The sequence below is a fragment of the Typha angustifolia genome, chromosome 15, assembly GCF_048772165.1.
Source record: "Typha angustifolia cultivar Huaian chromosome 15, ASM4877216v1, whole genome shotgun sequence".
Taxonomy (NCBI): Eukaryota; Viridiplantae; Streptophyta; class Magnoliopsida; order Poales; family Typhaceae; genus Typha; species Typha angustifolia.
The window spans coordinates 13,173,435-13,195,439 of NC_133253.1; the positions used below are offsets into that span (position 1 = coordinate 13,173,435).

The following is a 22,005-nucleotide window of genomic DNA, read 5'->3' on the forward strand; positions in this document are numbered from 1 at the left end:
AGTTTAAATTTAATACTTCTTCTTTTATTTATTCTTGCTATTGTACACTTAGGAAGTATTAGTAAGGCTTCGTGTATCTCAAGTATATTGAGGTGCATGACCAGTCATAATTCCAATTTCGGGTCATGACACATTATATGTAAATATATAGTGTATCCTTTGTGCATCCGATCCTTGTTTATAAAGATATGTTGTATTGCTAGAATTTCTCACTTTTGCACTCTACTTTATGTAATTAGTGGTTCACACCCTATCTTTGCACTATGTCTAGTTCGCCCCAACAAATGTCATTAAATCAACAAACAACTTGAGCAACCTATGTATTTGACATTGAATCTTCAAAAGATAGTTTGAGTAGGGCATTTTAGGTAATTCAATGAAAAAAGTTAGTTGATTAAAAAAAAATGAAAAAGTTAAGTTGTAAAGTGCAATAAATACATAAGGCAGAGTGTATAAAAGAAAAACCCTAGAATTTAGCATCTCTTTATATCTAGATATAAAAATATTAAAACTATTGTTCTCTAACAATTTGAGCTTTTAGAGTAGTTAGTTAGTTAATATTATCAAAGCAAAGGTCCTAAGTTCGAATCTCACCAAGCATATCTATCATTTAGAATATAAACCTCACCAATTTAAGGTAAATCCACTTTTGGGCACATCATAATGTCCCAAGCCCAAAAGTGAGAGAGAGCATTAAAATCTAAAATTTAAATACTACTATTCTCTAATAGCTTAAGCTTTTAAAGTAGTTGGAAGTTAAAAATGTAATATAACCATCTCCTAATTTTGAACTCGATATAAGCTAATACCTTTATGGAGTAAGAATGGGAAGTTGCCTTTTTGTGGGAAAGATTCGGTGCTTCTTCTTCAAGAATAGATCACCATGACATATGCATTTAGTTCTATTGATTTCATAGACAACTAGTCACCTGAATTTGGAACCAATCAAATAGATCACTTCCAACTAGTCTCCTAAAAAGTTCTTTCAAAATATTTGATAGACACAGGAGGTGAAACACCCACTTCAAAAAATTCACGTGTTCCTCACGTGGAGCATGTCCACATGATTCCCACGTGATCGGTCAATGAAATAATATCACCAAGTATCTGAATAAGTCAAGAAATACCATAATAATCCAAAAAATAATCTTGAAATATAATATCACAGGTCTCAACAAGCCTCTAGGAATACAAGTCTATCACAAATTTGCTAAAACATAAATACTCTCGCAGGGGCTAAGTCCAACTGAAATATTAGAATAAACAAATGCTAAAAATAAGGAATGAATCTGCTACTCCTCGATGTCCGCATCCTCTATAATCATCTCTGAAATATTTCCACCAAAAATGGCGGTGAGCACGGGGCCCAGCAAGTAAAATCTAATAATAATCTAAGAATATTACATGATAAGTAAAAATGCAACTCATAACATGTCAGGGAAAAATATACATTATGACTTTTAATAGCTTTCATTATTATAGCTTATTTTACATAGAAATCCACACAGGAGTCGAGTCACAATAACATATCTCACAAAGCATCATCAAAATCGAGGGGAACTAGTCAACTAGCGGTATTATCGCCCATACATGCCTGGCGACGCTGCATATGACCGGTTGTCTGTGGCCATCAGACTAAGAACCCCAGTCGTAGGCCCATCAACACCGTTCTAGTAATCATCGCACAGAGCGAAATCATCACATATGGCTGATAAGAGCACACAGCTTAATAGACGCCCTGACCCTGCGTCCTTGGGCACCGCTAGAACTACAATCCCTACCTCTCAATCATCTTTTCTAATATCATACTAGTCAAGTCTCCAACTAGGGTAGTGTAATCACCTGAATGCTCCACCTGCTACCGACCTCAGGTGTAGGCCGCTAATATAATACTATATAATATACACTCTACCCCTAACCCCGGGTTGAGTAGGTAAAAGGGCACTGCCTAACTGGGACTTGACTAATAGTGATACGTGCACGTGGTGCCATGACCCCTATTATTTATTTAACATAAACATCACAATAACAGATATTATAAACAAGCATCGAGTCTATCATACATGTGCATTAAGTGATAAATAATACAAGTAAGAATTGACATGTAATTAAATGCAAATATGAGATGTCATATAAGTTTCATAAGTAAGAAAACGACATTTAATTATCACAGGTAAGATATGACAGAAGCATGCATTTTTAAAGACTATTATAGAATTCTACTCACCTGGGGTATTTTTGGAATCCGTCTTACTCTCCTAATCAGTCGGCTCTTCTTGAATTTCAAGATTCTTCCCGCACAATGCTGAATCTAATAATTTATAAATAAAATAAACATAAAATTAATGGACTTATAAATTAACCATCTTGTTGTGTATATTTAAGCTTGATTCTCTAGGTCCGAGATATTATTTGTCTTAATTAAAATAATAATGGTCATTTGAACTGTTCACATTGTAAATGTGAAGATAATTGAGAAGACTAATAAATTCAAATACCTATTTTGATTTTATATAGTTCCTAATTTTATTAATAACATGGTTGAGAAAATTATAATAATTACAATTTAGATAGCTAACAGAATTTAAGAAAAATAACAGACTCAAAATTAATTAGTCTAGGGTTAAAATGTTAAAGGTTGGGCTGGGCTCAAGGCCCAGCAAATTAAGTGAGAGTGAGAGAGGGAGAGTGGGCTGCAGGTAGGTCTGCAGCCCACTGGACCAGAGGTAATGGACTGGGCTCAAGAGCCCAGTCTAGCAGGGTGAGATGGTGGACGGGGCTCCAGAGCCCAGTTTGACAACAAATAAGGAGGTGGGCTGCGGGCTTGAGCCCAGTCTAGCAGGGTGAGATGGTGGACTGGGCTCCAGAGCCCAATTTGACAACAAATAAGGAGGTGCAGCCCACCAGAAACTAAGGGGGTGGACTGGGCCCAATCCACCGAGACCTTAGAGAAGAGGGGACTGTGGACTTGGGCTGCAACGTAGCCCATGCCACAGCCCACATAGAGAGAGAGAGCGGTGGGGGGCCCAACGTCCACCCTCTCCTCGTCCTGTTGACATAGATGGAGAAACAGAGGAGAGGGGTGTTGCTGCCGGTGATCCTCATCACCAGCAGCCCCCCGGCTCCAGCAACTTCTCCCCAAGTTGACTAGGTCGACTTGGGCGCAGGAGTGGACAGAACCTCCGGCTAGTGCGGCCGGAGGGTGAGAGTTGAGGAACTCCATGGCCGGCGGCCATGGAGTTTTCAACTCAGTGCTAGGTGGGCTCGAAGCCCTCTTCTCGGGTACCCACCTCTTCCAAGTGAAGAGGTGGGTCAGCCGAGATTGATGAGTGAAGCCACCACCGCCGGTGGTGGCCGCTGGTGCTAAAGAAACCCGACGGTGGGAGGCGACATGGCATCGCCTCCCTCGTGCCCCGTGGGTACCCAATTTGGGTACCTACAGCAAGGGGGTGAAGCAGGGAAACTTCCCGAAACGGTGGGTGGTCGACCCGAGGTCGCCGGTCGACGAATTTCTCTGGTGAAAGTAAACTAAAATAAAATCCTAATTACGGATGATTAACTAGGCTATTTTCAAATTGAACTAAAGAAGGGATGAAGGCTAACCTGACGATCGAGGTGAGGGGTTTTGGTTGGTTGCCGGCGCTACGGTGATTCGTTGCCTGCGACGAAATCTTCGGCGGCTCGGAAAAGAAAAGAGAGTAGGGAAAAGCGAAGAAGGGGAGATTCCGAAAAGAAGGAAACTCGAGGGGGATGAGTGGAGATTAAATAGAGAATAGGTGGAGAGGGCAACGGAGTGCAGTTAACTCCACTCCGGCGCACTCCTCTCCCACCTCTCGCAACTAACTACGAGAGGTGGGGGAGAGGGAAGGAGTTAGCGCATGCGCTTGGCGCGTGCGCTGCGGTTAGGGTGCACGCGCATGGCGCGTGCGCTAAATGTTTTTTTTTTAACGGATGTTACAACTACTCCTAACAAAATAAAAAATTTTGTCCTCGAAATTATGTACCGGAGTTATCTTGTAAGTGAGGATAAGTGGACTGGATTTCCTCCTCAAGCTCCCAAGTAGCTTCCTCTACTCCATGATTCCGCCAAAAAACTTTAACCAGTGGTACGTTCCTTCTCCAAAGCACCTTCACGCATCTATCAACGATCCGAATGGGTTGCTCCTCATAAGACAAATCTTTCTTCAGCTGAATATGTTCCTCTTTCAACACATGAGAGGGATCGTGTAAATATTTTCTTAATCCTGACACATGGAAAACATTGTGAATTTGAGACAACTCTGAAGGCAGATCCACACGGTATGCAACTGACCCTATCCGCTCTAGTATCTCGTAAGGTCCAATGTATCGAGGGCTCAACTTGCCCTTCCTCCCAAATCGGACAACTCCTTTCCAAGGTGAGACTTTCAGGAAAACTCTATCTCCAACCTGAAATTCTAGATCTCGACGTCGACGATCAGCATAGCTCTTTTGCCGACTCTGGGCTACCCGCAAATGTTCACGTACCTTTCGGACCTTATCAATTGTTTCCTGGATCAACTCTGAGCTCTCTATCTTTCGTTCCCCCACTTCATCTTAGCTGATAGGTGTCCGACATCTCCGACCATATAAAGCCTCATAAGGGGGCATCCCGATGCTGGAGTGATAACTATTATTATAGGCAAATTCAATCAAAGGAAGATGCCTATCCCAGCTAAGTCCAAAATCAGCAACTGAAGCACGTAACATGTCCTCCAATGTCTGGATCGTCCGCTCTGACTGGCCGTCGGTCTAAGGATGATAAGCTATGCTAAACTGCAATTTGGTACCCAGAGATTTAGCAAATTGCTGCCACAATCTAGATGTAAATCTAGGGTCCCGATCAGAGGTGATGGACACGGGAGCCCCATGGCGAGCAAAGATCTCATCTCAAATTGTTGATCGGTTGACCAAGTCTGCTCATTTCCTTCCGGTTAACACCACAGATTCCATGGAGCAGCGGGCACATATGGAATCTTTCTTCTTTATAGTCTTCGGCAGTCCAACCACAAAATCCATAGTAATATGCTCCCACTTCCACTCAGGAATGGGTAGAGGTCTAAGAGTCCCTGCAGGTCTTTGGTGCTCAATCTTTACTGTAACGCCCCCGCCCGGCACGGCACGTGCACGCCCACGCGCCCACACAGCACGCACGGCGTATAAGACAGGTCGGGCGGGGCCCGTCACGCACAGATACTCTCCTGTGCACCTATAAACATGACATTATCAAATAACACCTACTAACATATCCATGATCACATAATCCATCGTCGAATAAATCGTACTATCAATCAAATAAATCTGTTAACATATGAATATCCAAGTCCACAATAATAAACACTAGACCGCTACATAATCTGGCAGGACCCATACAGGCCACAACAAACCATCAAGATACAACTAAACAGTTGATACACGAGTGCTATAAAAATCTGACATATACTATATAACTTATCATCTGATACAATAAGGTACAAATATAGCAAACAACGATACAACTCAATGTCTGGTTAAACTTCTTCCATACCGTCTCGCATCAATAGCTCACCTCATCATCACTCTAAAATATCTTTTCAAGATATCTCAAGTCGCTATCACGTACCACAAATATGAGGGGTTAGAAAAGAAATAAAGAGAGTCATGAGCAAAAGGCTCAGTGAATAGACCTTACCCCGAATCAGTGATACCAAACAAAGAGTAAATCATGTACTGGATAATATGAATTAGACAGAGCATCATGTCATGAATGAGTATATGAATGTATCCTCAATAATACATAAATGAAAAGTAGATAACATGTCATAACTGATAAGAATACATAATCCTCGACAATGAATAAATAGGTCACCACGTCATATAATCATCATAACTTTCTCTCTCAAATATGACACATGATGCATGCCGACCATGACAATACTATGAAATCAAATGCAATCATATATGATTAATATTGACTACTCGATAATCAAGTAACCGAATGATAATGAAATCATATGCATTTCTCAACATCATAATCATCACCGACATCTCGGTATAATATCATCATACTAGACCACTGTGCACAGTCAACACCCGGTACCCGGTCTCAACATCATGCCCGAAGGCTCCGAGCATACTCTGTCATCCGCAAGGAGTATCTCAAATATAACCATACCCTGTCATCCGCTAAGAGTATCAACATCCATCCAGACCGGGCACCCCACATAGTTGATAGAACCCTCGTGAGGATAACTCGCCGCATATGCCCTGGCGAACGGCATGTGTCCGATTGTCTGTGCGCACAGACTCAACTGACCTCGGACATGGGCCACGAGATATCGCATATCAGCGACCATAATCATCAATCCAGGCACCCCTAACCCTGGCGCCTACTCGGGTATCCCCACGCTTTCTATCAACTATCCTATCAATCACATTTCATGCTTTCCTTTTAAATGACAGATCATATGCATATATCCAGTACGATAACGAGTCAATGCATAATAGGAATTTAGGTGGAATAGGAATCAAGAGAAAAATGATGCAATGTAGTCTCCAACCATGTATCTAACACATGCATACTCCCGCTAGTCTATCACATGCACACTCATGCTAGAGATTATCTCGACATAAAACCATAATAGTATAATCATCTCCAACCATCCTTATTTATCATTATCATACTCATATCAAAGATCAGCCTAATTACATGCATGATAAAAATATGCTCGACGGTAATCATCTCTAGATAAAGTCATATAATCATGCTGGAGGCCAAAACATGCATGTACATAATATAATATAACCTAATTTGAGAAAGGGATCTAGGGGATAAGACTACTCACAGTCTGATCAGAAGATACAAACCACGCATCTCTCACATCCGTCAGGTAACCGAGTGACACTCATCGCTAGTAAGAATTGACATGTAATTAAATGCAAATATGAGATATCATATAAGTTTCATAAGTAAGAAAACGACATTTAATTATCACAGGTAAGATATGACAGAAGCATGCATTTTTAAAGACTATTATAGAATTCTACTCGCTTGGGGTATTTTTGGAATCCGTCTTACTCTCCTAATCAGTCGGCTCTTCTTGAATTTCAAGATCCTTCCCGCACAATGCTGAATCTAATAATTTATAAATAAAATAAATATAAAATTAATGGACTTATAAATTAACCATCTTGTTGTGTATATTTAAGCTTGATTCTCTAGGTCTGAGATATTATTTGTCTTAATTAAAATAATAATGGTCATTTGAACTGTTCACATTATAAATGTGAAGATAATTGAGAAGACTAATAAATTCAAATACCTATTTTGATTTTATATAATTCCTAATTTTATTAATAACATGGTTGAGAAATTATAATAATTACAATTTAGATAGCTAATAGAATTTAAGAAAAATAACATATTCAAAATTAATTAGTCTAGGGTTAAAATGTTAAAGGTTGGGCTGGGCTCAAGACCCAGCAAATTAAGTGATAGTGAGAGAGGGAGAGTGGGCTGCAGACCTACCTGCAGCCCACTGGACTAGAGGTAATGGACTGGGCTCAAGAGCCTAGTCTAGCAGGGTGAGATGGTGGACTGGGCTCCAGAGCCCAGTTTGACAACAAATAAGGAGGTGGGCTGCGGCCCGCAGCCCACCAGAAACTAAAGGGGTGGACTGGGGACTGTGGACTTGGGCCCAGTCCACCGAGACCTTAGAGAAGAGGGGACTGTGGACTTGGGCTACAACGCAGCCCATGCCACAGCCCACAGAGAGAGAGAGAGAGCGGTGGGGGTCCCAACCTCCACCCTCTCCTTATCCTTTTGACAGAGAAGGAGAAACAGAGGAGAGGGGTGTTGCTGCCGGTGATCCTCATCACCGGAAGCTCCCCGACTCCAGCAACTTCTCCCCAAGTTGACTAGGTCGACTTGGGCGTAGGAATGGACAGAACCTCCGGCTAGTGCAGCCGGAGGGTGAGAGTTGAGGAACTCCATGGCCAACGGCCATGGAGTTTTCAACTCAGTGCTAGGTGGGCTCGAAGCCCTCTTCTCGGGTACCCACCTCTTCCAAGTGAAGAGGTGGGTCAGCCGAGGTTGATGAGTGAGGCCACCACCGCCGGTGGTGGCCGCTGGTGCCAAAGAAACCCGACGGTGGGAGGCGACATGGCATCGCCTCCCTCGCGTCCCGTGGGTACCCAATTTGGGTACCTACAGCAAGGGGGTGAAGCAGGGAAACTTCCCGAACTAGTGGGTGGTTGACCCGAGGTCGCCGGTCGGCGAATTTCTCCGGTGAAAGTAAACTAAAATAAAATCCTAATTACGCATGATTAACTAGGCTATTTTCAAATTGAACTAAAGAGGGGATGAAGGCTAACCTGACGATCGAGGTGAGGGGTTTTGGTTGGCTATCGGCACTCCAGTGACTCGTTGCCCGCAACGAAAACTTCGGCGGCTCGGAAGAGAAAAGAGAGTAGGGAAAAGCGAAGAAGGGGAGATTCCGAAAAGAAGGAAACTCGAGGGGAATGAGTGGATATTATATAGAGAAGAGGTGGAGAGGGCAACGAAGTGGAGTTAACTCCACTCCGGCACACTCCTCTCCCACCTCTTGCAACTAACTGCGAGAGGTGGGGGAGGGGGAAGAAGGAGTCAGCGCATGCGCTTGGCACATGCGCTGCGATTAGGGTGCACGCGCATGGCGCGTGCGCTAATTTTTTTTTTTTTTTAACAGATGTTACAGGAGGTACTAAAGAACGTCCAAGAGTCTTGTATCACCTAGAGGTATCCTTAAAGCCTAGGAAAATGTGCTGCAATACAAACCTTCAACTAAAATATTACTTTTCGAGCATCATCTGGAATGATATATTAAACACTAGATTAATTGCCTTGATGAAAGCCTTCATGAAAGATTCCCGTTGTGGGTAATTTGGACTCACAATTTATCACAACTAAGAAGGCTGAAGCCTCTACAATCTACAGAAATTCATAATAGAGAATAAACATCAAATACCTTGTTGGAACCACCAGTAGCACGTCCCCTTGCTTTTGTTGAATGTCGGATCTACAACCTCACTATAAGAAACCATGTATTTGTGATACCATAAAAAGAAAACGGTGCCTCAAAAGCCAAGCTCCTTCTTTACTTCTAGTGTAGAAACCAAAGGATTAATTTCCCTAAGAACACAAAATTACAAGTTGAAAATTAGAATGAAGGAGCAAACTCGCATGCAAACACCCAAACAGTTCAATTCATTTGTATCATAAGCTTAATGCACAATCATCAACAATCAAATACAGGGTGTCCAAAAATATTGAATTTGTAAAACAGAAACAATCTTTTATAAAAGGTTACACAAGAGAGCCCCTATCACACAGAAAACCCAACCATTACTCACAAATATGGGATTTCATACAATTGTCACAATAAAACAGCACGGTGAAACTTCAACAAATACATACTAAATGTGATCCAACTATTCCTGTATCACGGACTAGGCTATTGATGTTACCATTGCATACAAGGATTAGAGAGTTGATAGGACGTGTAAAGGTCTAACACAAGGATGGTTGTGCCACAGGCATGTAGAGGGAAAGTAAAATATGAGGGAGACTACTCAGCTTCACATTTCCCCACTTGTTGTCAACCTCATCGTTGCCGCTAGTCGCCAACCTCACCATTCGACACGTTGCCCCTTTCTTTGCCTCCTTGAGCTAGGGCACCTAATGGCGAGCGGCAATAGTGAGGTCGATGGCAAGCTGCAAAGCTGCTAGAAGGGGTGCCGTGCCCTCGTGCCAGTATGCCGCTGGTAGGGCTGTCAAAATAAACGAGCGGCTCGAGCTCGGCTTGGCACGGTTAAAGCTAAGCTCTGAAGCACGGACACCTCTCCCAGGAAGAGGTGTTCGTGTCTAACACGTGTCTAGAGTTTCCCAAAAAAAAGAAAAGAAAATCGGACACTGTTAGGACACGGGCGGTATTTTAGATATTGTTTAACGGGTCGGGTCGGGTTCGATCAAATGTTATTAACCCGGATCCAAACCCGATAATAAAACCTTACCTTCACTATTGAGCGACGGAATCATTCGATTCGATCGAAGCCCTAAAACCCTTGAGCAGCTGCCGAGCGACGATTCGAGGGGCGACGGGCAGCTGAGCGAGTGCGACGGTCGACGGAGCGAGTGCGACGGCCGACGAAGCGAGTGCGGCGAGCTGAGCACAGCGAGGACGCAAGTTCTTCTCTCTCCCTGTCTCTATCTCTGTCTCTCTCTCTGTCCGTCTCTTCCTCCCTTCCTCCATGCCCTCCCTGTCTCTGTCTCTCTCTCCCTGTATCTTCCTCCCTCCCTCTCTCTCTTTCTCACATTCTCTGTCTCTTCCTCCCTCCCTCTCTCTCTCTCTCTCTCGTTGTCTCACTCTCTCTGTCTCTTCCTCCCTCTCTCCTTTTCTCTTATTCTCTCTAACTCTCTGTGTGTTTCACTCTCTCGCTGTCTCTCTCTCTCTCTCTCTCTCTCCCTCCCTGCCCTCCCTGTCTCTGTCTCTTTCCCTGTATCTTCCTCTCTCCCTCCCTCCCTCTCTCTCTCTCTCACCGTCTCACTCTCTCACTGTCTCTCTCTGTCTCTTCCTCCTTCTCTCCCAATCTCTCATTCTCTCTCTCTCTCGCTGTCTCACTCTCACGCTGTCTCTCTCTCTCTGTCTCTTCCTCTATCCCTCCCTCCCTCTCTCTCATTATCTCTCTCTGTCTCACTGTCTCTCTCTCTCATTCTCTCTCGCTGTCTCTGATATTAAATTGTTAAATTATATTAAAGCTTCTTTAATCTCTATCTGTTAAATTGTTAATCTGCTAATACATATCTCTTTACTAATGTAGTTTTATTGCGGTCGAAGAAAAATGAATACTGAAAATAATCCTGATTCTAGTCAAAATACTGCATCTTCTGTGGATGATAATGCTCCCTTGTGGAGATATGTTACTAAGATGGAGAAATTGGGAGAAGGTGGAGGAAATCATAATTTTAGATGCAATTATTGTCAACAAGTCTACAAGGGATCATATTATAGAGTAAAGGCTCATTTGCTGAAAATTAGTGGGCATGGAATTAGAGGTTGTCCAAAAGTGAGTAGTGAACATGTTATGGAAATGAAAAGGGTTGTTGATATTGCCGAGTTGAGAATTAAAAATTCGATGTCTAAACAAATTCCTTTGCCAAAATTTGGACAAGCAACATCTTCTAGTAGCTCAATTGGAGGTGTAGATTTTGATATGGGAGGGACATCAAGAAAAAAAAGAGCAATAGGAATGACACCTATTGAGAAGTCATTTAATTCTGGTGCTCGCAATCAATTATATTGTGAGATTGCAAGAATGTTTTATTTAGCTGGGTTGCCTTTTCATCTGGCAAGAAACCCTCACTATGTTAGAGCCTTTCAATTTGCAGCAAATAATAATATTTCTGGATTTGTGCCCCCTGGCTACAATATGTTGAGAACTACACTACTACAACAAGAGAGAGCAAATATTGAAATGTTGCTAAACCCTATTAGAAGCACATGGGGAGAGAAAGGGGTGAGTATTGTATGTGATGGTTGGACTGAAGCATAGAGAAGACCGCTTATAAATTTTTTAGCGGTGACTGAGAGTAGGCCTATGTTCTTGAGAGTTGTGAATTGTGAAGGAGAATATAAAGACAAATTTTTTATCTCTAATTTGATCATTAAAATCATTGAAGAGGTTGGACCTCATAATGTAGTCCAAGTGGTTACAGATAATGCACCTATTTGTAAGGCAGCAGGGATGCTTCTTGAAGCAAGGTTTTCTCACATTTTTTGGACTCCATGTGTAGTTCACACTCTCAACCTAGCTTTGAAGAACATATGTGCAGCAAAAAACACCGAGGCAAATGAGATTGTGTTTGATGAGTAAAGCTGGATTTCAGTAATTGCAGGGGATGTAATGTGCATAAAAAAGTTTCATCATGCAGCATTCAATGAGGTTGGCTATTTTTAATGAATTTGTCAACTTAAAATTGCTTGCTATTGCGGAGACTCGCTTTGCTTCGATGATTATAATGTTGAAAAGATTTAGAAAGATCAAGAAGGGTCTTCAATCAATGGTAATCAGTGATAAATGGAGTTCTTATAGGGAAGATGATATTGGCAAAGCATAGTTTGTCAAAGATAAAGTCCTTGATGACATTTGGTGGGATAAAATTGAATATATACTTGCTTTCACAGAGCCTATATACAGTATGTTATGGGTTGCAGACACAGATAAACCATGCTTACATTTGATATATGAAATGTGGGATGATACAATGATTGAAAAGGTGAAGACAGTCATATTTATGCATGAAAACAAGAAAGAAGGCGAGGAATCTATTTTTTATTCAGTGGTGCATAAGATCCTAGTGGATAGATGGGATAAAAGCAATACACCATTACATTGCTTAGCACATTCTTTGAATCCAAGGTTAATTTAATTTCTATCTTCTGATTAAAAGTTTTATTGTTCTTTCATTGCTATTGTTTACTAATTATATGATTATGTTAATAGGTATTATAGCTCATCATGGATTCAAGACGATCCAAATCGTGTACCACCGCATAAGGATTTGGAAATTTCTAATATGAGAAACAAATGCTTAAAAAAGTTATTTCCAAATGCAGAAGAACGAAAAATGGCATACCAAGAGTACACTAGTTTCTCCACATCAACCAAAAGTTTTGCTGAGTATGATTCAATAGCAGATAGAAATGAGTTTGATCCAAACATGTGGTGGGTTGCTCATGGTGCTTGTGCTCCTATTCTTTAGAATTTAGCACTTAGGTTACTTAGGCAACCTTGCTCTTCTTCAGGTTGTGAGAGGAACTGGAGCACTTATTCTTTCATCCATTCATTGAAAAGGAACAAGATAACTCCACAAAGAGCTGAAGATTTAGTATATGTGCATACTAATCTTCGCCTTCTATCAAGGAGGTCTCCAGATTATTTGAGAAAGGAGACCAAGATGTGGGATGTTGGAGGAGATTCTTATGATTCCTTTAATGGTACAGGAATGTTGGAGTTTGCTGATCTCTCAATTGATGAACCGGATTTGGAGACTATAATGTTTGTTGATGAAGGCAATGAGGCAGTTGAAGATGAATGATCTACCTTATGTTGCTATTTTGTAAAGATTGTTAGTTTTTAAACTTTTTTGGAACTCAGTTACTTGGACAGTAGGACATGTTTTACACTTTTGGGACTTGTAATAATAATCTAATATCTTTTTAGAATTTTGTACGCTTTTGATTGTCTTTCAATTTTATTATTATCTTTAAATTAGTTCTTACAGCTTGATGTGTACTTCTTAGTTCTTTGAATGATGCTTCTTAGTTCTTATAACTTGATGCATGTATTTAACACTATTAGATTGCAAATTTTTACTTTAGATGTATCAATTTTTTATTTTATTTATTTATTTATTTCGTCGTGTCCTATGCCGTGTCCGTGTCCTATATTTTCAAAATTTGTCGTGTCGCCGTGTCCGTATCGTGTCGTGTCCGTGTCCCGTGTCCGTGCTCGTGCTTCATTGAAGCTAAGCCAAGCCTAAGCCAGGTTAGAAGGCTCGGCTCGACTAAAGCTCAAGCTTGGCTTTGGCTTAGGCTCGGCTTGATAAGCTCGGTATAAAAGGGATTTCTCAAGTTAAAACCCTAGTTCCCAACTTCCCATCCCAACTCTCATAGTCGCCCAAATCCTTGAACCCCTAGCTAAGCTCTCCCTTAGTTGCTCAAAGCCTCAAACCCCAAGTCTTGTCGCCTCGTCCTTCTTCACCGTGGCCCGCCTCCTCCTCCTTTGGCAAGTTGGCTCCTCCTCATCCTCCCCCTAAAGCCGTCGCCCTATGCTCGTTTTTCTCCTCAAGTTGCTGCCTCGTCCTCCTCAAGCCGCCGCCTCGTCCTCCTCTTCTTCCTTAGCCAAGTCTCGTTGCCTCATCCTTCTCTACCGCGGCCCACCTCAAATTATCATTAATAAAATTATATTGAAGGATATATAATATTATTACAATAGTTAATGTCTAAATAATCTACTTGCACTAATTAAGAAGAAAAATACCTAAATAAATAACATAAATAAATTAAATAATTAATTAAATAAGTTCTATCATCAGTGCGAGCCCAGCACTGTGCAAAAAGAAGGAGAAGGAGCTGAAGGAGGAGGAAAGAAAGAAAGAAAGAAAGAAAGAAGAAGAGAGGAGGAAGAGAAGAAAGAGAAGAAAGAGAAAAGCTGAGGGAGGAGGTTGCGGACCTGGGCCGGCGGGGAGGGCACCGACCGCTGCTGGCCGGCCTCTCACCGGCGGCTCGGCTCCGACAAGCCCGAGCTCGGGCAAGAGAGAGAGAGAGAGAGAGAGAGACAGCTTCTCACCGGAGGCGACGGTGGCTTCGGGAGGGTGGCGGCGGGCCGACGTCGGCAACGAGGAGAGGAAGGAGTGCAAGAGAGAGTAGAGAGAGAGTAGAGTGAGAGAGTGACCGAGAGAGAGAGATAGAGAGAGAGAGATTTAAAGAGAGGGAGGGAAGGTGGTGGGGGGGTCTTGGCGGTGGCTGCGGTGGAGCTGGGGCCCGCCGCGGCCAGCTGGCCGCAACCGGTTGGCTGCGGCGACGCGAGGGGGTGCATGGCACGCTCCCCTCCCGCCACTACATGGCACGAGGCCGGCTACACTGTGGCCGGCCACGTCGTGCCATGTATCTAGTTTTTTTTTTAAGGTTGGGTTGTTACAGTATCTATGCGTGACCCCGTTTGACCTGTCGTGTGCGTTGCGTGTGTCGTGTGGGCGCGCGGGCGTACACGTGCCCATTATGGGCGGGGCATTATAGATAAACAACTAATGCAATAAGAAAAGACCCTAACTAAATGTATCAGCTTGCCGGTGATGAAGAATAGCTTTTGATGAAACCCTAAACGAGATTTCTTAGAAGAACATAGTCGATGAAGCAAAATCTATAAGGTGATGGCTATGATGGATATCCCAAGCAAAATCCTATTTGTTCTCCAAGTACGAAGGAATAAAATGAATAAATGACTTTTTTATTCAAAGTTTTTAATTGCTGTCTTTGACAACCATACTAGAGTGTAAAGTTGAAAAAAGAAAGAGAAAAAATCTTAAGTGTAAAAGAAATAAAAAATAGACTAAACTATGAAAAATGAAAGACTTAATGGATTTTAGTGGAGTTTTTGATGGAAATATTGCTACAGTAATTTTTATTTCCCAAACTATATGGCTGTTCAAACTATTTCCCAAATTAGTACTAGAGGAAGATCGCTTTCTTAGACAACTATCATCGCTGTAACCAACTAAATCCCACCTCTAAGTAATTGGCGAAAGTAATTAATGGAATCACTCTACGGAAAAGCGATTCATAAATTGCTTTACCTGAAAGCAAGACGACTACAAGGAACTAATCACAAATCAACATTTTGCACATAGGAGCAATTTGATAATTATCGCTTTCCCAGAAAATGATTCTGATACACACTACGTGCCAAGATCATCTAAAATTTAACCTGTACAAAAAAATTGAGTTACATACCAGAAATTAAAATTTGAATTCAAACAAAATGAGTCTAACACTATATAAAACTTGCCATAAAACCAAAATAATATTTAGCCAAAAAATTTAAGAAATTCATAATACATCATAACTCCCCAAATATTTACAAGAATAGACTAAAACTAAAAATAAAATAAGTATCATCGACTATCCTCCCGGTACATAAAAATGAAGGTGTGAAGGTTTCTTTCTCCTATAAACAATAACTACTCGTGTAGATGGCTCTTGCTTAAGCTGGGATGTGGGGACATCTATCTCATGAGCCTCTACCTCTTAGGGGACCTTAATCTCAAGAGGGACCTTGTTACAATCCGACCACATGGGTTAAGTCGAGTCGAGTCGAGTCGAGTCAAATTAGTTACTTAGCTTTATCTTTCTATTTTGAATTTCAAATAAATCGGATAATCTGCTTGTGGATCCGATCCGCTAGAGATTAGTTACTTAGCTTTATCTTTCTATTTTAAATTTTAAATAAATCGGATAATCCGCATGTGGATTCGATATGTTAGGGATTTTAGTCCTATAAATAGGGGTGAACATGAGTTGATAATGATCATCATTGAGAGAAATCTGAGTTTAGTTAGTTATTATTTTCGTCCTTATCTTTTTACATTAATCATTGGATTGTCTTTATCTTCATAGGAGTAAATCATAACTGTAGATCCCCTTCAAGCTTCCAAACCCTAGTCATCTCCTATCTCTAGCAACCACCCTACTACACGGCCGTCCACCACCACCCTTGGTCACCCACCACCCTCTGATGACCGCCACAACGTCGGATATTACCGTTCTACCCTCCCTGATGTATCTCTACTATTTTATTTTTATCTTTTCATCCCGACCAACGATTTACGTAAAGCTAGATACATTAGAACCATAACTCACGTGGCTACCTCCACCTAAATTTTCATAATAATCCAACGGACGGATCATTCCAGATCTGGTCTGTAACATTGGTATCAAAGTCGACGTTCCTCGGAAGATGATTAAGTTCCAAGGCCAACGAGGAGGCATCGACCATGGAGGACCATGATCTCATCTATGTTCCCGTGGGAGTTGATCTGGAACCTCCTCCAATCCTAGCAATTGTCGACGACGAGTCACCGGCGTGGGCAAAAGCTTTTTTTAAAGCATTTTCTATCGAGTTGAAGGAAAACGCAAAGGAGAACGCGAAGATCCAAACTACCATCAAAGACTCGATCCAGGCCTTGACGGAGGCCTTACTAGCCAGCCTCCACCAACCTGCGCTGCCAGCGCTGCCGGCCATGACGAGACAAAGCCAAACTCAGCCACCATTATCAACCCGTGAGGGAGGGGATGAGCTGGCCCAAATCACGGCCTCAACCCCTCCTCTGACCGCGGTGGGGACCCCTCCGGCCCTGCAGACCTTCCCAAAATGCCGCTGCCATGTCGAAACTACCGGCAACAGCATCCGCGAGATCATCTTCCCTAGTCACGGTGGGAGCTAGGGCCGAAAAACCTAGCTTCCCACTGGCAGCTGTCCAGACTCTCACGACCCCTACTGCCACGATCGATCTCTTCCATGAGGCCCCCGCACCCGAGCCCAGGCTGCCTTTCGCATTGGTACCAGCTGGAAGACCGCCAGCCACGGCGGTTCGTGCTGCAGCAAATCCATGGCTGGAGGCCACAGGTTCGACGCTCCCACGGCCATCGACGACCACGGCTGGCTTCCTAGGGCCGACTGTCGGCCAGTGGTGGCCGCCACAGTCGTCGGCAACTGTCGGGTGGCCAAACCCGACAACCACAGCTGTGGGAAGCTACCCTAATGTCGGGGTAGCTCCGCCATAGTTTTCCGTCGCCACTGCTCAATTGTAGTAGGGCCATTGGTCCCTTCTGCAGCTGCTGGGGGTCGGTGGATCGGTCGGCGACACACTAGGACCGCCGTTGCAACAGCTCGAGCCCGAGCTCAAGTTTGGCCCTCCACCGCCGCTCACCGTCGTTCCACCACCGCGAGGACCAGCTAGGGGTCGACTGCTGGTGATCCCCGACCGAGCCCAGCCATCATCGCCCCCCATGCAGCCTGTGGTGGCACCCTTAGGCTGAATTCCAAATTTAGCCCTAAGGTTAGGTTATTGGAATGAAGGAGATGAAGCGCACGATTTTTGAGGCAGGCCAAATTTTTGCGAACCGGTTCGACCACCTCGTGCGAACCAGTTTGGAACCCATGAACAAAACCCCGAGCACGAGTACGAGCCCGAGGATGAATGGTGGAATGAATCGGTGGGCCCACATCATCAAACTGAGCTAAACCCGCGTGCAGTCTGGGGGCGACATGACCCAAACATGTGGGCCTATGACCCACAAGACTAGCCTCGACCCCGAAGTCACTTCGCCCGTGATGACAGACCATATTTTGGGATCCAACCTCGGACCGTCAAGCTTGATTTTCCAAAAATTTCTAGAGGAGACCCGCTAGATTGGTCCAATCTAGCGGAGCAGTTTTTCACGTACCATGGCACGCCCGACCATCAGAAGGTCCAACTAGCCTTATTTCACTTGGAGGGCGTGGCGATTAGATAGTACCAGTCGGTTGAGCGGACTAGACCATTTGAGTCTTGGCAAGACTTTGCGGATGCGATTTGTGCGCGATTTGATCCTACGAGGAATTTTAGGCCATGTTGACTAAACTGACTCAATCAACAACAGTTTGAGCTTACTAGGAAGAGTTCGAGCGAATCTGCAACCGAGTCACCAACTGGTCTGACTCGACCCTGAAGAGTACTTTCATTAGTGGGCTTAGGCCTAACATTCAAGCTGAGGTCAAGGCTTTGAGGCCCACTACTTCTGAAGAGGCCTTCTCCTTAGCTGTTCTGATGGAATCCAAGTTGGATCAACTAAACCAGATCCACAAGGAGGAGAGAAGTAAGGCAGCCCAAACCCATGGCCCACTAAAGACGACATCTGCCTCGACTCAAACTACACCTATGGCTTAGCCTAATCGACAGATGATCACGCGCCGCTTTGTACCTAACGACTTGAAAGAGTGCTGAAGAAAAGGCTTGTGTTTTTACTATGATGACCGATTTACCCCCCGGTCATAATGCAAGCGCCAGCCAGCCCACGTCATGTTCCTAGGCGAACTCGAAGAAGACGAACCCGAATCTACTAATTGGCATGACAAGTTATATGAGTACAAGGACGCGAGAGACTAGTCACCTTGAGGACAAGGTGTCGGAAGCGTGGTGGATTGTTACGATCTGACCACATGGGTTAAGTCGAGTTAAGTCGAGTCAAATTAGTTACTTAGCTTTATCTTTCTATTTTGAATTTTAAATAAATCGGATAATCCGCTTGTCGATCCGATCCGTTAGAGATTAGTTACTTAGTTTTATCTTTCTATTTTGAATTTTAAATAAATCGAATAATCCGCATGTGGATCCGATCTGTTAGAGATTTTACTCCTATAAATAGGGGGAACATGAGTTGATAATGATCATCATTGAGAGAAATCTGAGTTTAGTTAGTTATTATTCTCGTCCTTATCTTTTTACATTAACCGTTGGATTGTCTTTATCTTCATAGGAGTAGATCATAACCGTAGATCCCCTTCAAGCTTCCAAACCCTAACCACCTCCTACCTCCAGCAATCACCCTACTATACGGCCATCCACCACCACCCTTGGCAGTCCACCACCCTCTGACGACCGCCACAACATCGGATATTACCGTTCTGCCCTTCCTAATGTATCTCCACTATTTTATTTTTATCTTTTCATCCTGACCTCCGATTTAGGTGAAACTAGAGATATTAGAACCCTAACTCATGAGGCTACCTCCATCTAAATTTTCATAATCATCCAACAGATGGATCGTTTCAGATCTAGTCTGTAACAAACCTCCAATCCCTCGTCTACTAGTCTAGAAGACTCCTCTCATTCTCTTCCTCTATGTCCTTGTTCTCGTCCTCGTCCCCCTCCTTGTCTACCACATTCTCTCCCTCGTGTAGATGGCTCTTGCGTCAGCTAGGATGTGAAGACCTCAATCTCAAAAGGTGCAGCGTCCTCGTGAGCTAGAGCTATAGAATCTTCGTGTGCTGGAGCTACAAGTCCTCATGAGCTAGAACTATAACATCCTCGTGAGGTTGATGTGCAGCAAGACGTCATGGCTCATTAATCTTATTTAATATTGTCACACATATCTCACACATCTCCTTCATCGTAAGACGCCCCCGATCACTACTCTACATTCGTAGTGCTTTCATACCTCTAGTATGAATATGTGTCAAAGTAGAACCTATGAGGAAACTGCAAGTCAAATATACATAATACAACAAATAATAAATTTCGTTGTAAAAAACTATACATACCATAGTCTCGATGATGCTACTAGATGAATGAAACCGCATGTGGGGTCGATTAGATAAAAGAGAAATAAGTCGTCGGGTGATCGTTCTATACCACTCCATATAGGGGTCAATAAATCCCATCAATTCAATATGTGGGGCCTCATTCACTACTCTATCTATGCGCTGCTCCCATATACGAATGTATGTTGTATGATGTGTCTACTAGTGATAACTACTTTTTCCACGCTTATCAACCTCATAAAGTGCATTCTTTGTATTAATAGAAGAACTACAATGACTTCCTAAAATATTAGAATTTATTAAATAAATGAAATTTGGCTTGGCATAACAATAGTTGAAACTACTTCACTGGTCAGTTAGAATTGGGATATATCGTCATATGAATAATCCCAAATATAAAAGTATTGTTCCCTTTTTCTTAGAATCTTTAGTGCAATCCTAGCATCTAGAATAATTTATTGTTCAAAATATAACCTATCAATCCTAGCATAGTATAATCAACAGAAAGCTTTTCACTGCGAACCAATGCTAAAGGGTTATGGATTTAATGCATCCTTCTCTTGTTGGAAGATAACTTTCACCCTAAAGATTATTTGATCATCAAGGTAACAAGAATAAGATGGAAATAGTTAGCAAATAATTCTTGGTCGAACCATGGAAATGATTTATCTTACCTATTCACTATTGTTTTACTACATAATTCTTGGTCGAACCATAGGTCCGAAAATCAACTTGTTGCAGCCTTATTATCAACTTTCCACCTAACAACATCATGCAACCCAAAAGGATACTCATCCTCTCCCCATTTGTACACATGTAGATTTTAGACGATTAACATACAAAGTGAACAAAAAAGTATGTCATGGTTTCATTCAATGACCAAGATTATTTGAAAAAGTAAATAATCAGTAAGAAAATAAAAAGCTAAGAACTCAAGGAGAGGACCAAAACGTAGATAGAAAACAATTTGGTAGAATTATATGATCAGTGTGGTTAATCATTTGGAGGGTTGTCAATTAGTTTAGACAAGATTTAACATCATTTTCCTTAGGTGCCTCAGCTTTACAAGGACCTTACAAAGAAAGTTTCAACTATTGACAGAAATAATAATATCAAAATTAAGGCAAAAAGGATCTAAGAGAAGGCATTAAAGCCGATAATGAGTTGCAGGTCTAAAACAATGTGTTCAAGCCAAATTATATCCCAAGCTAAATCAAGTATACAAAACTGAATCAAGATGAGAATAAACCTTAAACCCTGCACTAAAACCACTCTCACATGTGTGTGTGTGTGTGTGTGTGTGTGAGAGAGAGAGAGAGAGAGAGAGAGAGAGAGAGAGAGAGAGAGAGAGAGGGGGGGGGGGGGGGGGGGGGGGGGGGAAGAAAATGCCATGAGTGCGAGAGAAAGCTTACACTGAGAGAGAGGGAACGAAATGATGTGAGAGAGTGGGAAGGAAATGCTGCACTCGTTGGCAATCAGCTAACAACCCATAAGGAGTGTAAGGAAGAGAGGTGTTGCTCGCTTAGGGAAGAAAATATTGTGTGTGTGTGTGTGTGAGAGAGAGAGAGAGAGAGGGAAGAAAATGCCATGAGTGCGAGAGAAAGCTTACACTGAGAGAGAGAGGGAACGAAATGCCGTGAGAGAGTGGGAAGGAAATGCCGCACTCGTCGGCAATGAGCTGACAACCCATAAGGAGTGTAAGGAAGAGAGGTATTGCTCGCTTAGGGAAGAAAATATTGTGTGTGTGTGTGTGAGAGAGAGAGAGAGAGAGAGAGGGAAGAAAATGCCATGAGTGCGAGAGAAAGCTTACACTGAAAGAGATGGAAGGAAATGTCGCACTCGTCGGCAAACAGCTGACAACCCACAAGGAGTGTAAGGAAGAGAGGTGTTGCTCGCTCAGGTGTGGGAGGAAGAAAGGGTTGGTTGGGGAAATGACTAAGTGTCATGGGTTTAGTTGGGCAAAGTTTCTTTTTATAAGTTAAGTCGTTTTTCAAGAGAGCGATTGCTGTGGCTCATGAATCGCGTTCCCATAGAATGATTTATAAGCCCCATAGCCTATGCGCAAAACATTGATTTTTGAATCACTTTCTTATAGAGTGATTTATTAAT

General features: G+C 42.6%; 1 long non-coding RNA gene and 1 pseudogene across 2 annotated transcripts in view; one reads left to right on the forward strand and one right to left on the reverse strand.

Moving 5' to 3' along the window:
• LOC140778731 (uncharacterized) overlaps positions 1-21,813 on the reverse strand; it is a 28,737-nt gene extending 6,924 nt beyond the window's left edge. Inside the window, exons 1-5 of one of the 2 annotated variants that reach the window (XR_012107237.1) lie at positions 21,707-21,813; positions 15,392-15,522; positions 9,003-9,166; positions 6,843-6,908; positions 2,228-2,311 (exon numbers count right to left, since the gene is read on the reverse strand). This is a non-coding gene — a long non-coding RNA (uncharacterized lncRNA). The remainder of the gene's footprint in view (positions 1-2,227; positions 2,312-6,842; positions 6,909-9,002; positions 9,167-15,391; positions 15,523-21,706) is intronic. The other variant, XR_012107238.1, reaches the window with a different exon arrangement.
• On the forward strand, positions 10,825-13,261 carry LOC140779341 (uncharacterized; annotated as a pseudogene).
• Positions 21,814-22,005: the final 192 nt, after the last annotated feature.